Raw genomic sequence first — 18,318 nt, 5'->3', positions numbered from 1 at the left:
AACTATTCTGAGAGTCATTTCTCTGCACGTGATAACATTACAAGTTTTTGTGGCAAAATCAGCTCCTCCTGTCCATGAGCTCATTCAAATGTCAACAATTTTCATAATCATTTTTGCATGCATGATGGATTTAATTTATTTGGATAATACACAGGACATTAGGTCAAGGACCAGCCACCTGCTCGCCAGTGTTACGCGCCATTTTAGTCTTCTTTCACAATTGACTCATTTACTACATGCACAAATTCATTGGATTAGTGTACTGACATAGTTCATTCTCTTTTGCATTTTTGCACAAAGGAGATCTGTCTTAAATGGGAACTACACCACAAGAAATGGAGTGTTAAAAATTTCAGGAATATATTTTGGGGAAATGATTTCAACTCCTGAAGTGTAATTTTAAATCATGTCCATAGTAGGTCTTAATTAACAAAAGTGTTATTTTTAAGTTTTGTCTGAACTAAATTTAGTGTGGACCAATATAAACACTTTTGTAGTGTTAACGTTACCTCTGTAGATGTTGAATTAACACTGCTGAGTTTGCTGTGTAAGCCCCATTTTCTAACCCTTTTTTTTGCGAGAATACTGTATATTGTATGTAACTAAAACTAAAATTTAAAAAAATGAAATAAAAAAATTAAAATGCTTTAAAAAAAAAAGGGAAAAAAGAACTGAAACTACATTTTATGTTACAGTTTGCCCCCCAAAATATTCTCACAATTATCCAAACACCACACTAATTTGTAGAACTCCTACATTGTTTGCAAACTCCTACATTGTTTGCTAAATTACACTTATGTCACAACATACAGATTTATGAAAATATAGTTTTGTTGTCATCTCTCAAACACAGTCTCAAATGATCAGACACTATTGCAGTCACACTACTGTGACCAATACAAAACACATTTGCAAAAAACCCTATTCTACATGGAACCTGTTGCAAAATGATTACAAATGAACAGAATGTATCTCCTTGAATTACTTTAAATAAAAATTTTGATAATTTCAGATGAACTCTTTAACTCATACCTGTTTTGTATAATTTTTATGTCATTTTAAATTGTGTTTAAATTTTGTTGCAACTGTAACTTGCGCTGCCTCTCGGCCAGGACTCCCTTGGTCCTTTGTTTTGTAAAGGATCCCTATAATTTTAAAAGGAAAGTGTCCAAAATTTTAGGGATCCTTTACAAAACAAAGGATGTTTTGAATAAGAAGTCATTATATATATATATATATTGCTCATTATTATTACCCTATCTAACCTATTGTGTGGAAATATGGGGAAATACTTACAAAACAAATACTTACCCTCTTTTCAAGTTACAAAAAAGATCAATAAGAATTATTAACCGATCAAAATATACAGAATCAACACATTCACTATTTATCAAATTAAACACAATTACATTTTATGATCTAGTTGAGTTTAAATTGATCAAATAATGTACAAGGTACACAACAAAGCTATTTTGCCACAATATTCAGAAACTGTTCAGAGACAGTGACTATGATTTGAGGGCTATAAGTGTCTATAAAAAAAAATCAAAACAAGAACAAATATTAAGTAAGGGTATGTTACAATTATAGGTGTAAATTTGTGGAATAATTTTGGAATTAACCTGAAAAGGTGTGAATAACTGGTTGTGTTTAAAAGGATGTATAAAAACAAAGTACAACAACAATATTTAAATCAGGTATACGTCAGTACAAATGTAGAAAATAGAGTGCAATTAAAATTGAATGTGTAAACCTTTTTGCTGATTCATACATCTGTAAAAATGTTTGCTTATCGATTAAATGTACAATACTGTTGGCATATCTATGCATGTATAAGTGCAACTGTCTATGTGTAAGTTTGTGATTGTTTTTTCTTTTGTAAGGGGGTAGGACTCGCTATTTTTTATTTTATTTTTTACTTCTTCCTACTCTCTTTTAAACATGTAAACTGTGCTTAGTGATGATTATGTATGTAAGAAAAATACTTTTCTTTAAATATTTTTATTTTACAGTTTTTTTCAACTGTTTACCCACAATTTTGAAAACAGGGCTCCTTTTTTCAAAATATTGCCACAATTATCCGAACACCACACTAAATTTGTAGAACTCCTACTCTGTTTGAAAAATGACATACTTAATTCACAACATACCCACTTCAGTCACAACATACACACTTCAGCCACACCATACACACTTATATTAGAAACATACACATATTTACAAAAATGCTGTTTTGTTGTCATCTCATGAACACAGTCTGAAATGATAAGACACTTTTGCAGTCAGTTAAACTCTACTGTGACCAATATAAAACACATTTGTAAAAAAACAAACAAAAAAAAAAAAAACTATTTTAGCATGTGCTAGACTTTTTTTATAGGTATTTTTATGTAAGGGGTATTTAGATGACAAAAGATATTGACAAATCCACAAACTGTTTTTTTTTCTTTAGAAATAAATTTCATCTTTCTTGTACGGTTAAAAATGACTTGTCACAGCAACTTTTTTTTGCATCCGTCTTAGATTATGGAGACTTGTTTTATATGAATACGTCAGCTCAATGTCTGACAAAGATTGATTTGGTGTTCCGTGTTTCTGAGGTTTATTAGTAAATGTAGGGCCTTGACCCATCATTGTGAACTGTACTCTTAAGTGGGATGGCCTCCATTGGCTACCGAGGTTGGCTCACTGGTACATCTTTATCTACAAGGGACTACTGCCCTTTTACATTTGCAACTTCATCACATAGAAAAGTGTTAGTTCTTAAAGTTTGCGTTCAAATGACATTTTGTTGCTAACCGTTCTATTTGCCTGCACTGATTTTGGGGGGACAAAGCATTTGTCTTCTCTGACCATTCAACATGGAACCTGTTGCAAAAGGACTACAAATTACACAAAATTGCAGAATGAAAATATGTATTTCTTCCCATACTCAGCTCCAGTAACATAACACTCAAAATAAGAATCAGAACAAAAACATTTTTTCTTACTACTGTTAGACAAATAAAAATCTGTAGACAAATAAAAATGACTGCACGATGAATTTTTAGTTACAGTTTTTGCCCATTACTTGAACACTGTAGACACATGCTTAAACCAAAGTAATATATTTATATTTATATTTATTGTTCCGGGATCTCTTTCTTTAATGAGTCTATTTCTACTTTCAATACAATTGAATGCATTCATGCACTAAAGCATGTCCGCAAAAATTTTAATATGGTCAGGTTAGGTTAATGCGTTTACTTGAACATGCTTTTCAAAAGTCTGGTTTTAATCATTTTTTTCTTATCTTTTTTTAATGCATGCATTAGTACGGTTTTTCTTCTCCATAATGTATTACATCTGAGGTAGCACAGTTCCGTTCTGTCTCTTCAATGTATACATTTTGTTGGAATTATTGTCTAATTATGAAGATTTATGATTTTACATGATTTTACAAACTGCCAAAACCAGGCTTTAATGCTTCCGAGGTGTAAAACTGACAGTGGAAAAAAAAAGTGCCAAATATCTGTTTCAACCATTTCTTTTCTGGACCAGTACACTGTTAAGCATTTAAAATACTATAGAATCATTTCACAGTTAGTAGTTACAGTCCATCTTTAGGCCACAGTCGATTTTCACCCCTAGATTAGTCACAGTTCATATCAAGTAATGTTCCAGGGGACCCAGGTTAGCAGCAAAAAAAAGATGTGTGCTTTTCTGGGACCAAACACCATGACCTTGTTTTACTATTATTAAAATTTACAAAGTTTAGAGCCAGCCATACTTAAATTTCTTCAAGGGATTCAAACAAATGTTTAAAGACCCAGGCTTATTGTGCCATAAGGACATGTAAATTTGACTATTGTCCACACACTGTTGTCTGAAAATGGAACCAAGGGGGAGCAAGTACAACATAAATAAAATTGGCCCAAGAATTGAGGCCTGAGGCACTCCGCAATGGAGATGTGCTGTGTAGGACACAGAGCATCACCCAGGCTGACACAGAAACTTCTCTTTGACAGCTAAGACCTACAAAACTCCAGGTTTGAATCTTTATTGCCGTATACTTTTCACTTTTTCTGTGGAAATCTCAAGCACACTCAAAATAAGACCATGGGCGATATCAGCCCCTGGAGTCACAAATTATGATTTTTCTGCTTAGTGAGAAAGGTGTTTGATTGACAGGCTAATCTTCCACACCAAAGTGGGAGGAAGTTTGATGTAAATCGGACAGACTACATTATCAAACTTTATAATTTTAACCCCCATTCTGTCCAGTAAATACAGTATCTGTAATAATTATTACTTAGCAAGGCTTCAAGTCTACAAAATGTAATAAACTGGAAATGATTTTTGAAAAATGAACTCATGGTTATGCTGGTAACAATAAAATAAATAATATAGAGCAAACTTGTCATTACAGTCGGGGTTCCTTTTAAGTCACGCGTAAATTCGATTTGAAATGGTCAATTAAGAGTTGAGTGAAAAGAGTAGTAATGGTTTTAAAGTTACATTTCAGTTTTAAGAAAAAAAGGATAGCACATGGAATAAATAAAAAAGTTTCTTTAATGTTGTAGTTTTAACTTCTTTTATTATGTGTCAGGTTTTTTACTTTTTAACACTTTGTATACAAGTATAGTTTTTAAAGTTATACACAATATGAGCGTCAAATACAAATCTATATGAAGTAACAGTGCTTGGCTAGCAGAATAAGGCCCTTTCAAATATGAATAAAGATAATAAAGATCATATTTACCAAATGCAACAGTTTGTAAAAATGAAATGATTTATGTGGATGTTGTAGTATTGCTGTTGTTTTTTTCTTTTATTTATTATTTATAACTAAGCTAAAGTTGTTTGGAGTGTAAAACAAGTTTTCATTAACACTCAGATCCAAAATGACATGATGACTATTGAATTTGAGTTATGAAGTGGTATTGAATTGGAGTACATTATTTTTGAAAGGTGTGATCCAAGCATACAGGTAAGATTGTTGTCCTTTAAATTTGATTATTTGACCTCGTTGATCGTCTCTTTGACTGCATTAACAAGGTGACTTGACTTCAGACCTTAGTTATCACTGGACTGCGCTTGACTTTCCTGTGACTTGACTTGCCCAAGACAAAATTAATTGAGACTTGCACACTTGGTCCAATCTCTGACTTCTGCCATCTAGTGGCAGGACATTTAATTGTCCTGCCTGTCACTATGTCACATTTTGAAAATGAGACAAGGGTGCACTCCATAAACAAGTTCCCATGGGGACTGCATGTTTGTTCTTTATGATCCCATCACTAAACTGAGATTTCTTTCACGCATTGAATTGATTAATTTAGAAATACCCCCTTTAAAATTTTTGAAAATATATTTAATTTTAATATCGGGGTGAGGTCTTAAATTTCATGCTGTGTGTACCTTCTCCGTGGAGAAGCAGCAAGCCATATTAGGAGAAGTTGGCGGAACTGTCTGCCCCTAGAGTACAGGGTGGCATTGCGGACGGGACATGTCGAGAGTCGAGTCCTCCACACACTACGTGGCCAATTTGAATGTAGGAGGGGAAAGAGGATGTTTTAATCGCTATTCACTGTTTGGCACTTAGTCACTGAAGAAAAGAAAAAAGTTTGAACAGAAGCGTGCTGCGACATCCTGTAACGGAGGAGCTAGTTGCTAACCCGCTACATGCTAACGTGAGTCAGCGTTGCACCTTCCTTACATATCACGCACCGATGTACTATTTAAACACCATATTAACAATAAAAATATAAAAACTAGCGACTGGGATAAAAGTTTGTTTTGCGGTTAATACGAATCGTCATCAATTAGGTCATAATTAAGGCGTGTGTGTGTGTGTGTGCGCGCGCGTTTGCGTCTTTGTGAGATATTAAGGCAAGGTTATTTGGGTGTAAATCTGTAAACGTTGCCTTTATAAGCGTTATTTGTTCGCTTTTTCCCCATTTCACACGTTATGAAGGCAACAACTGTTATGGAGAAAGCAAATCTACTCCCTAATGAGGTGAACACAACAGCTTACCACCCACCCGTGCCCATCCATCTATCCATCCATCCATCTATGCATTTAAATGTGGGTCAATTACGCATGGAGTTTCGTTATTTGCGGTCCGGCCCAGTCTCTACCCCTGCAAATAGTTGTGGTCCACTGTTACTGTCCAAGTTACATTATTTTAATAGTATGGTGTAGGAATTATTTTGGAGGATTATTATACATTTGCCGTGTTGAAGTAAATTGCCTCTTGGGAAACACAAGTCAACGTAATAGTGTAGTAATTTCTGTTTATGATTGCTATGTATTGCAAAGGAGTGTTATTGTATTTGGTGAAGTTGCAAGTGGACGACTCAGCTGCCGAGTGGGGACAACTGATAAGAAGACGTGACGCACGTCAACGCCAGGGTCCCTGGACTTGCATGCCGCATTAGAGAGTGTGAAGTGAGATAGGAGTTGTTTTTCTCTTTCTGTCATGTAATCAGATGCCCCGATTGGTATATAAGGGGACTATTTGAATGATGAACCAAGAGAGACTCTGTACCGATCAAACTAAGGCTGCAGTTTTCTCTTCCTCATGAGTAATAAATTTGGAACCAGATGCTTCTTCTCTCTTTATTTGATAAATGTCTACATCTGAACCTGACATATGGCGATTGGATTATGTTAATAACTACATTGTTTTAACAGGTAACTCGAAACTGTATCAGAAGAATACAATTTAAAAGTAAGCCTCCCAACCCTGCTTATATAGCATAACATGACCATGTATAGATAGATATTACATTATACATTGATACTGTCTTTTAAGTCTGCTTGATTTTTATCACTCAAAATGCTTCAAATTGATGTTTTTAATTATGAAATATTTTAAATTTTTTGCATTCCTAATTGCCCTCCTAGAGCGGTTGTATACTTGTCACATTTGTCATCCTTAATTAATGCCTAAATATTATTATTTTAAAAGAATCAATGTGCGCCCTACTGCCCTGAGAAAATTTGTGAAAATTGACCGCAGTCAATTTAAACATAAAAAAAATTCAGTCAAATTAATTTTTTTTGCTGTTAACCCTTGCTTTAATCTCAGAATTCTGATTTTAAAGTGAGAATTCTGACTTTAATCTCAGAATTCAGAATTCTGACTTTAAAGTCTCACTTTATAGCTCAGAATTCTGACTCACCCCCACAATTCATAGCCCTGCGTCACAAAGTCAAAAGTGTCATTTGAAAATCAGAATTCTGAGATTAAAGTCAGAATTCTGAGATTAAAGTCAGAATTTTGAGAATAAAGTGAGAATCTTGCCAACCCTTTTCCCCCCTCACTGGCCCTAATCCTCTTCCGTAGGCCCTCTACTACAGTGGTCCGCAACCACCAGTCTAAGGTCCAGTACCGCCGGTCTGAAGGCCACTCGAATGTACATGATCAACATCGCAGGAATGTGTATATATAAATAGAAATACATTTCAATCAATAAATAAAAAGGCTCTGCTCTCATATTTATTTATTTCATGCTGCAGACGCTGCCAGCATGAAATGTTATTCAAATGAGGGGGCGGTCCTAAGTGTCTCTTGGGTTGAGCTATTTGCCTATGGGTTGATCGACATGTCAGTCTATCTCGGACCCGTTTCACAGCAAAGGAGAATTCACACACACGAAACAAACAATGGACCTTGTTGTTTACAGGAACTTGTGTGAAGTTGTCGAGCAACTCAAGTCCAAGTTGGCTCTAGGGTCTAGACAACCCAAGACACACACCCTCATTTGAATAACATTTCATGGTGGATTTCATGCTGACAGCTTCTGCAACATGAAATAAATAAATATGAGAGCAGAGCCTTTATATATAAATCTATTTATATATATTTTTTTGTATTTATTTCCACATTTATTTTTTTGAATCTCATTTTTTTTATTTTAGCATTTATTTTTACTTTTATTTATTTTTGTATATCTATATATTTAGTTGCTTTTATTTCATTTCATATTTAGTTTTGTATTTAATTTTTGAATTATATTTTATATCCGTTTTTTTCCCATATTTATTTATTTTTAATATTGTCATTTTTTGTCCTTGTAGGGAAACGCTGTGCGTGGCTGCTGCGACAGTTAAACAAACTTTTATTTTATCCACTCCAGCCATACTGGCCAGTCCGCACCACACCTGATACTGAGGCACTGCTCCCTAATAATATTATGTAATAATATTTGCGGTAAGTCCAAATATTTTTTCGGACCAATTAATTGAATTTGGTAAAATACTTGCACACCTGAAGCGCTCACTGGCTCTTCAATCCATTTGGATTTTAGGTCGCAGGATGTCATAATTCCCAGAGCACTGGAGGCTCCATACACAAATATGTGAACATTTCATCTTTCACAGTCTCACATAGCAATAAATGCAGCCAGGCAAGCGTGCATACTTTCTCTTGTCGTGTTGTTCACACCGCAGTGTCATTACAAGGGCAGGACTTTGTACAGATGTCTGCATCCTTCACAGGCTCGCTGGTGCCTGCACACATACACTCACACCTGTTAACTTTATATTGAACATTTAAATTTACAATAAAATAAAAAAGCATAATGTCACAATTGTGACAGAGACATTTAAGTTGTTCCACAAAACAAGGATGAAATATAATTGTTTTAGTTCTCCATAAATAATAGTTATGACTTCCAAAGAAACTCATTTACAAAAAAAATGACTTACTTAACACATCCATTGGGGGGGGGGGGGAGACAGACCTGCTGCTGTATACTATGTTTTGATCAGTGACTCACTTCAGTAAACTCAAAATCATGTTAATTTCTGAGAATCTAAAATTTTGATTACTCCAATGACAATATTAATTTCAGTAAGTCAAAAAGCACGTGCCAATGTCTGGTCATTCCCCAAACTGCGTTTGATGGGATGGGTGACAGCTGTGACGTAGTTTCGTCACCAAAAGGAGCTCAAGCCCCATCTAGTGGTACTTGAGAAAAGAAAAAAAAGCGGGGAAAGCCACGACAGCAACTCTGTTGTAAAAAAAAAAATTTAAAGTAAGAGGGGGTTTTGGTCAATATGAGAACTTGGTTTGATGTGTAGAAAAGATTTTTTGAATTGTGTGGAAGGTTTTTTTTTGTAAGTATAAGGTTTTTTTCAGTGCAAGTGGTAAGCTTTGCTGTTTTTTAGCCTGATTGCCTATAATCATAAAGGTATGGTTAGATCACACATATGACTTAACAGTTTTTTTGTTTTAATTGAGATTTCACGTGACCAACAAAGTAGCTCATAATTTGAAGTGAAAAGGAAATGATACATAGTTTTTTTTGGTGAATAAAGTGAACATGGGCCTCTTGGCTTCTTCTCTGACCTGATGTCAGTTTAGGCAGACATTCATGTCTTGGTATGTGCTATTTTGTGTTGGGCCATCACAAAATCTGAATAAAATACATTCAAGTTTTTGATTGTAAGGTTGCAAAATGTGGAGAAGGTTCAAATGGTTTGAATACTTTTTCACGGCAATGTATATCCTTTAATAAAGCCATAGGCATTCAAATTAATACATTCAGATTTCAAAGGTATTATTTAGTTATATTTAGCTACCTGAAGAGATTCATACCTGAAGACAATGCTGTTTTACATATTAATGTCTACATTAGATTGTACCTGCTCCCCCCCCCCCCTTGCAGTTTCACATAGGTGGGCGCGTCAAGAAATTTTGAGCGTCCATCATTCAGCAATCGTCAAATGTTATTTTAACCGGGCTTCCGTCATTGCTAAATTACAGCCGCTATTTTAGGACCCACAATAAATTTTATGGGGGCAGTACGTCAGCGTTATTTTAACAAGGCTTCGGCCAAACTAAATTACATTTTGTCACAACTATTTCCCCTTGAAATGGTTTGTTATGTTACTATTGTTTTCCTCACACCACATCTAGTATGTGCACAATTTCGTAACTGCCGGGAATACTGTCACACATTTTGGTATTGCATTTTGCTGTGCTATTATAATATAGTTGATGGTTTTATTATGAAGGATACATCAAAAGATCTCAGAAATTGGTAGGAACTGACGTAAGTAACCAACATACCGCCACTAAGTAGTAGCGCCATCTTCCAAGTGCACAGAAGATGTGTGCGCACCACAGTAAAACTGAGAAAACTAAAGTTTACAAGTAGTTAACTGAACGATTCTTTAGCACCTGGTTAAGAAGAGATAGAGGTTCGTATTAGAGTAATGTTTTATTGTTTAACTAATGTTGCTATATTTCAAGGTGATTGTGTGATTTACTGCATAGTAAAACGATTCCGTTTTTATCCACTAGAGTGTGCTAACGCACCTTGGTAAATATTTAGCAACGCTATTGCTCAAGATTCTGTATTGTTCAGAGGTGGGAGTAAGTCATTGCTTTGCAAGTCACAAGTAAGTCTCAAGTCTTTGCCCTCAAGTCCCGGGTCAAGTACCGAGTTAAGACTGACAAGTCCCGAGTCAAGTCTCAAGCAATTCACAAGTCCTACACTTTGAGTTTTAAGTCCTTTCGAGTCATTTTAACATCATAGATGAGATTATTTGGGGTGAGCATCAAAGTAGTCAGGGACAGAGGGAGTGAATACAGAATGGTGCAACAGATTTCTGTGTTTGCAATGTGCTACCAGTGACCAGTGATTAACTACGCAACTAGCAACAATAATTAGCCGATAAACAACTTTACAAGTGGGTATACTCAATGCTGACTGAAAAAGAAGTGGGTATACTCTATATACCCGCATATACTCTGTATACCCGCGTATACACAGGACTACACCACTGGCGATAAGGTTTCATTCAGACAGAGCCTTGGACACAGGGAGGGTCAATACTTTCTCTTTTTTTCCTTAGCTGTTAAATAACCTGCCTGACGTAAAATGGCGCACCAAAGCACCACTTAGCGGTCTAACAACGTGCCTGATGTAAAGTAAACAAATTTACCACTAAACTAATGCTTGTATAAACTTAGCAATAACGAGAAATTTACAACAGGCGAAAAACTTGCTCATCATAGGGTTTCCATTTTTTGAGTGTTTCCATCATTCATTATTCATCTGTCTATCATTGACAATATGAGAATGTTTCTTTGGTACTAGGGATGTAATGATATCCAAACATCACGATACGATATTATCACGATATAAAGGTCACGATACAATAATTATCCCAATATTGTTGGTAAGTCAGCAGTATAAAAAAAGGTCACAATATTGTAAAAAATAATAATAATATATTTTTTTTAAAAAAAGAGCTCATACTAAAAAAAAACACACACAATATTGTGCTTTTGTACATTACAGCAATGTAAAATATAAAAATATTATAAATATTGTATATAAAAAACATATAAATGAGTGCCGTCAAAGTTAAAGCGTTTAACTAATTAGTTAATCACAAAAAAATATCGCATTAATCATGTATTAACGTAGATTAATCATAATATTAATTTTGACCGCAGATGATCCTTTAGCTGACAGTGGATGGTTACGTTAAAGCAGGGGTGCTCAAGTTTGGTCCTCGAGAGCCCCTATCCAGCCTGTTTTCCATGTTTCCCTCCTGCAGCACAGCTGAATCTAATGGTCAGATAATCAGCAAGCTTTGCAGAAGCCTGATAACGATCCTGATCATGAAATCACGTGTGTTAGTGGAGAGAAACATGGAAAATAGGCTCGATAGGGGCTCTCGAGGACCGAACTTGAGCACCCCTGCGTTAAAGGTAGCACAGGTTGTGTTTGATCAATAAACATAACTACATGCATTAAAGTAAAGCATTTAATAAATGTTTGCATATGACATTCAGAATAAGTGTTCCACTGTTAAATAACTGATTAGAAAAAGAGGAGAATGAGCGTGTGCAGTAGCTTTTTTTTTTTCATTTTAAATAATGCAAGTTGTTAACTGATGAGGATGAGAGTGTGCAGTTGATCAAAACATGTTGAAGACGTCCTAAAGGTAAAAAAAATTAACACTTAACAGGTGCTCTTCAAATTTGGCTGGTAAAAAATGTTGATGCCTTTTTAATTAAGCGATTAATCGTGATTCAACAAAATTCTAAGATTGATTAATCTGATTTAAAAAATCGTTTGACAACTCTAATATAAATATAGTACTGTATATATATTGAGGCACTTACTTGCTAATACATGCACACATTGAGCTCCTCCACATATTGACTCGGTTCAATCACAAGCATATTACTTTCCCCTTCATCTGACCATTAGCGTGGATTTTAAACATAGAAGGGGCAAAACATGCCTTGTGAAAATTAAACTGCATTAAAAAAAAAACTAGCCACCAGAGGATGCTAGAACTGCACAAATGGAAATATTGCAATATCACAATATTGCCGTTATCGTTACATCCCTATTTGGTACTTATTGTTAATTACACTGATGGACAAAAACCCACTTCCATATGCTTAGTAAATAAATTTTCAAGCTTCCCGTCATTCATTAATCATCAACAAAACCAATCAATATTGACAGAATGCTCACCTCGGCAGTTGTATTTATTTATTTATTTTTGTTTTGTTTTGAGGGTGGAATGGTGGTTGACTGGTTATCATGTCCGCCTCCCAGTGCAGAGGATGTGAGATTGAGTCCGGGCTTCGACCTTCCTGGGTGGAGTTTGCATGTTCTCCCCGTGCTTGTGTGGGTTTTCTCCGGGTACTCCGGTTTCCTCCCACATTCCAAAGACATGCATGGCAGGTTAATTGAACACTCCAAATTGCCCCTAGGTGTGATTGTAAGTGTGGATGGTTGTTCGTCTCTGTGCCCTGCGATTGGCTGACAACCAGTTCAGGATGTACCCTGGCTACTGCCCAAAGCCAGCTGGAATAGGCTCCAGCGCCCCCCGTGACCCTTGTGAGGACAAGCAGAATGGATGGACTGTGTTTTGAAAGGTGTTACATAATATGAATAAATGTATGATTATTATTACCTAGTTTTAGGATGTTATCAAATAAAGACTGTCAAAGACTAATCTCTTTTGATGGATTTGTCCAAGTGTCTTATATTAGTTCAGGGGCCAAGACAAACTTTGGTCTGTTGATGTCTCCCTAATCCTGAATTTAGATGTATCTGGGGTTGGTGAAAGATTCAAGATTTGTAACTCTGTGGGTGGAGGGTGGTGCCTGGTTGGTGGGTGATGGATTTCACTTTGCTTCATCTTTCCTTCCTTTGATCCTTCCTCCAGCCTCCTGACAACTTCATAACACTGGCAAGACTTTGAAGTATCCAGTCAAGGTGAAGGGTCTTGGATTTATAACATGTTTCAGGTGAATTAAAAAGCATAAACTCGCACGCACACACACAGGCACAAAAAAAGAAGCGATGATGATGATGACATGAGCTCCCCCCCCCCCCAAAAAAAGCTGCCTGTTTTGCATACTGTAAATGTCTATTGTTCCCAGAATGCATTATGTGGCTCAATTAATGACATTATATGACGTTAATCCATGTCATATACTGTATGTTTGTGTTACCAAGAGATGAATGAATGGGTGTTGTTTACTCATTGTTTACTTTAACAAGAACAGCCAGATTAAACCCATTTGTGGGCCTGATCCAGCCCACTGGCCGTATGTTTGACAACCCTGGTCTAACCAGTCTTTTTCATAAATATTAATGACCTTATTCATTTTATGTGGGAATGTTGAGCCACTTTACTAACTTTGCTCAATTTTCCTTGTTGAGCAAGTATTGCAATAAAGATGGAGATAAAAGTGAGCAACAGCATAATTTGCTCTATTTACAAATGACAACTTGATGCGCCATTGGCTGCCATGCTGTCAGTCCGCATTAGACTGACGTGGCTGTTACCTACCGAGATTTAGCAGCAGGTGACTAAAGTGCACCTACGCGAATATGACAGGCCGCAGTGTTCCTTGTCACATCAGACGAGTGCAGTCACTGTGCGTGTGCGTGTGCGTGTGAATTGTAGTGACACGCGACGCCTGTCTGGGGGGAAATGAGCCACTTATTTGCAAGTGACATTTCCCATTTATGCGTCACCTTTAAGCTTGTCTGGAAGAATTTGTTGTGTAATGAAAATCAACTTGAAAGGGCGCAAATAGATTGAATTTACACAAGGAGAGGTTTTACCACTCAACATTTATGTTTTTAATGCAACCGCAAAGGTGTTTATTGTGTTTCCAGTTTGTAGAGAGGCATTTGGCATTTTAAAATGCTAGATGTCATTTTGGAAATGAAATGTAACTCCATCAATGTTTTTCCATATGTCAATAAAAAAAAAAGATGCTCTGACTGAGCGACCTCCCAACTCATTCCTAGAGCTGAAATTCATCGGATCAGTAATATGTGTTTTCTGTATTCACCAAGACAAGCAGAGCAACCGTCCCCTTCCCTTCCGACACCGTCTCCGCCCTGCAGCTCCCCGCCAATTTTAATGCACCACACAACTGGGGGGGGGGCATCGGTTGGGGCGGGCCGCAGCATGGAGCAGTGCTGCGGTCACCTGTCCCCCCCGAGGCCCCCCCCCATTAACTTCTTTTAATGCACCACATACGCTCCTTGACATGCCTGGGAGGTGGGTGGATCGGAGCAGAGGGGGATATCATTTCCCACTGCTCCGGTTCACCTGCCCCCAATTTTAATGCACCACACACACACACTTATGTATATACACTGGGTGGGGTCACACTCTCGGTTTAGGGGTAGAGTTCGCCAGTCGGCGAGCTGGCGAACTCAGTAACAGGGTTAGTTTTTCACTTAGATCGTTGGGGTGACGACCGGGGCCTCTCCCCGCTGGGCCTGGGGTTCGGGGATGCCGCCCGTCCTCCGGTGCCCCCATCTCCCCTTCTGCCCCTGGTGTTCCGTCCCTCCGCGTGGTGGGGTGGGCGCGGGTGCCCTCTCCGCTCCGCTGCCCGGCCCCTCTTCGGAAGCAGATGCCTGGGTGCGGTGTGTCCCCGGGGTCTGGGGGTCGGGGGCTGGGGGGCTGTCGGTGGGTGGTGGTGGGGGCGGGGGGCGGGGGCGGCTTGGTTGGGGGGTGGTGGTGGTGGGGGTGCCGGGGTGGGGGGTGCTGGGGTGGGGGGTGTCTGGGGATTTGGGGACCTGGGGGCGGTTGGGGCTGGGTTGGGGTGGGAGGGGGCGGGGGGGGTCGTGGGGGGAGTGGGGGTTGTGGGCCGGTGGGGTGCCTGGTGGGCCTGCAGTGCCCCGTCCTGCTGCGTTGGGTTGGGGGCGCGGGCCGCGTTGGGGTGGGGGGCGCTCCTGCTCCTGGGTTTGCTCTCCGGCCGGTGGCCCCTGCGGGGCCCGGGGGTCGTCCTTTGGCGCTGCCGCGGCCTGGGGGGCCCTGAGGTGTTGCGCTTGCTCTGTCCTGGCGGGGGTCGACGGCTCCCCTCTTTGGTGGAGATTTTCATGCATGCCAGATCCACCACACCAGCATCTATCGAAACTTAGACACAATTTGTTTCTCCCTCAGGTCATTGATTCGGTGGAGGCGGGTGTCTGTGGATCTCACTCTGCTTCGTCTGTCCTTTCTACCTTTCCTCAGTTTCTCCTTCGGGCCCTTGAGGTCTCCCTGATTTGTTGGAATTTAGATGTCTCTGGGGTTGGTGAAGGACTCTGGTTAGTGGCCCGGTGGGTGGTGTCTGGTCGGTGCTGGGCTTCGCTTTTCTTTCTTTTCTTTGGTCCCTCTTCGGGTCTCCTGGCGGCCCCACGACTCTGGCTGGATTTTGAAGTGTTCGGTTTAGGTGAACGGTATGGGAATTCTTATTTTTTTTTACACGCACGCACGCATATTTTTTTTTTCATTTTAAGTCAGTGGTGTCCAAAGTCGGTCCTCGAGGGCCGGTAGTCCTGCAGGTTTTGGATGTCTCCTTTCTCCAAAACAGCTGAAGCTCATCAGCAAGCTCTGCATAAGCCTGATAACGACCCTGTTGATTGGAACAGGTGCGTTGGAGCAGGGAAACCTCAAAAACCTGCAGGACTACCGGCCCTCGAGGACCGACTTTGGACACCACTGTTTTAAGTTATGCAAGTTATTAACTGATGAACTGATGCGGTTGATCAAAACATGTCGAAGACGTCCTCATAACATTAAATGAGAAAAGAATGAACACTTAACAGGTGCTATTCAAATTTGGTGGGAAAAAGTGTTGATCAAAGCCTTTTTAATTAAGTGATTTATCATGATTAATCAAAATTGTAAGATGTGATGAATCTGATTTAAAAAAATTCATCGTTTGAAAGCTAAAAAAAAAGTAGAAACAGTAATAAATACAGCCCAGATAAGGATTTTTTTTTTTATACGCTGCAGATCGCTGAGAGGGTAAAGTTTCTACTTGTAGTTTACACAAACGTCAGCCGGAGCACGTGGAACATTTCTGGGAATTTAAGACGGTCAGTTGTCATCGCACTTTGACATGGGCAATCTCCTCTCCTCAACTGCGATGCAAAAGTAAAAAGGTTTGGCGGAACACGTTGGCGGACCAGCTCAGAGAAAGTGGATGTGTGTTTAGTCTGCTGGGGTGGTGCATGAGTGTCTATGACGTACACGAGTGAGGACCCATGGCTATAGTGCCCTATTAGGGGGTCACGCCATTTTGTAGTGGTGTCAGAATGTCCAGGGAGCGAAAATGTGGGGCACTCAAAATTCCCCACAATGCACTTTGAAAAGTAGTGAACATCGATGCTTACTCAACTTGGTTGAGTGAATGCATTGCGAGTATGAAAAACGAATGGCGCGGGCGACTGCACAAGCGTGAGAATAAAAGCAATACATTAACTAGATAAAACAGAAATAATTAATTTGTTTTAGTATGTATGTACAACAAAGGAATTCAAATAGTTTAAAAACATTTTTATTCACATTAAATAGTTGGAGATTTATTTACTGTTACGTCATGATAAGTACAGTGGTCATGTGATATGCGTCGATGATGAAGTGGTGAGCTGGCTGTCCGAATCGCCAAACAAAATGAGGGCACTACTGTATATATTAGTATATACTATATAGTGTGGGGTTATGTAGTGAATGAGAGGTTAGGGGATAAAGGTGAACATTGAGGATTTTTATTTATTTATTCTAGACTTTGCTATTTAAAAAAATGAAAATAGAATTTACTGTAAAGTAAAATATCATCGGCATATAGATTAATTTTATGTTCTGTTACCCCAGAGTGAATTCCTTGAATCCTTCTTTCCTGGCATATGGCTATTGCAAGTGGCTCGATAAATATTGCAAATAATAAAGGGGATAGTGGGCATCCCTGTCTTGTGCCTCTCTGTACAATAAAGCTCTTAGATATAATCCCGTTAGTAGTAACTGTAGCTTTGGGAGAATCATATAATACTGACACCCAGTGGATAAATGATTTCCCAAAGCCAAATTTATTTAAAACAGCAAAGAGGAAGGACCAGTTAACTTTGTCAAAAGCTTTTTCTGCATCCAACGATATAATAACTGCCTTCTTATCATGCCGCTGTGACATGCTAATAAGGTTAAAGAGCCTCCTAATATTATTAGTAGAGTGACGATCTTTAATAAAGCCTGTTTGGTCGCTATGAATAATTGTCGAGATTACTGTTTCTAATCTAGATGTGAAAGCCTTAGTAATAATTTTGATATCAGTGTTAATTAGTGAAATCGGACGGTAACTTGATGGAAGGCTGGGGTCTTTTTCTGGCTTTAATAAAAGTTTAATTGCTGCTGTATTCATGTGTGGACGTATGTAACCATTAGTTTTAATTTCTGTTACTACTCTTAAGAATAGCGGAGCAAGCATTAACCAGTAGTGCTTAAAAAATATAGCCGGATAACCATCTGGGCCAGGTGCCTTGCCATTAGGCATACTATCTAGAGCACTGTACAACTTGTTTATAGTAAGTGGCGCTTCTAACATATCTTTATATTCAGTAGTTAACTGAGGCATATTTAAGCTACTGAGGAATGCCTCAATATGCTCAGGGTTAGGTTTGTTAGTTTCTGAGTATAGGTTGCGATAATAGTTATAAAAAATTTGATTAATTTCTTCTGGTGATTGTGTACATTCACCAGTTGTCCCTTTAATAGCCGTTATAAGAGATTTTTCCCGATTGCGTTGAAGTTGGTTTGCAAGAAATTTACCTGATTTGTTATTATATTCAAAGTTGTTGTATCTCAATTGTTGTATTATAAACTCTGTCTTTTTAGTTAGCATATCGTCTAACTGTATTTTTGTATTTTGTAAGTCAGTCCATATTTGGTCATTTGGGTTTATTGCGTACTCATCCGTCAGTTGTTTAATTTTATCTTCCAAGTCATTTTCAAATTTTTGATCCTGTTTCTTTTTATAAGATGAATATGATATAATTTTACCTCTA

General features: G+C 38.2%; 1 protein-coding gene across 4 annotated transcripts in view; it reads right to left on the bottom strand.

The window, feature by feature from the left end:
* LOC144036736 (uncharacterized) overlaps nucleotides 1-18,318 on the bottom strand; it is a 62,429-nt gene that overhangs the window by 6,377 nt on the left and 37,734 nt on the right. The window contains exon 12 of one of the 4 annotated variants that reach the window (XM_077547590.1): nucleotides 15,445-15,682. The exons of the other annotated variants lie outside the window; for them this stretch is intronic. The gene's annotated coding sequence lies outside the window, so the exon portion shown is untranslated. Of the gene's footprint in view, nucleotides 1-15,444; nucleotides 15,683-18,318 lie in introns of those variants that run through there. 4 annotated transcript variants of the gene reach the window in all.

The sequence above is a fragment of the Vanacampus margaritifer genome, chromosome 16 (genome assembly GCF_051991255.1).
Source record: "Vanacampus margaritifer isolate UIUO_Vmar chromosome 16, RoL_Vmar_1.0, whole genome shotgun sequence".
Taxonomy (NCBI): Eukaryota; Metazoa; Chordata; class Actinopteri; order Syngnathiformes; family Syngnathidae; genus Vanacampus; species Vanacampus margaritifer.
Note: the sequence above shows the minus strand (reverse complement) of the source record. Positions and strands in the feature narration are given on the sequence as shown.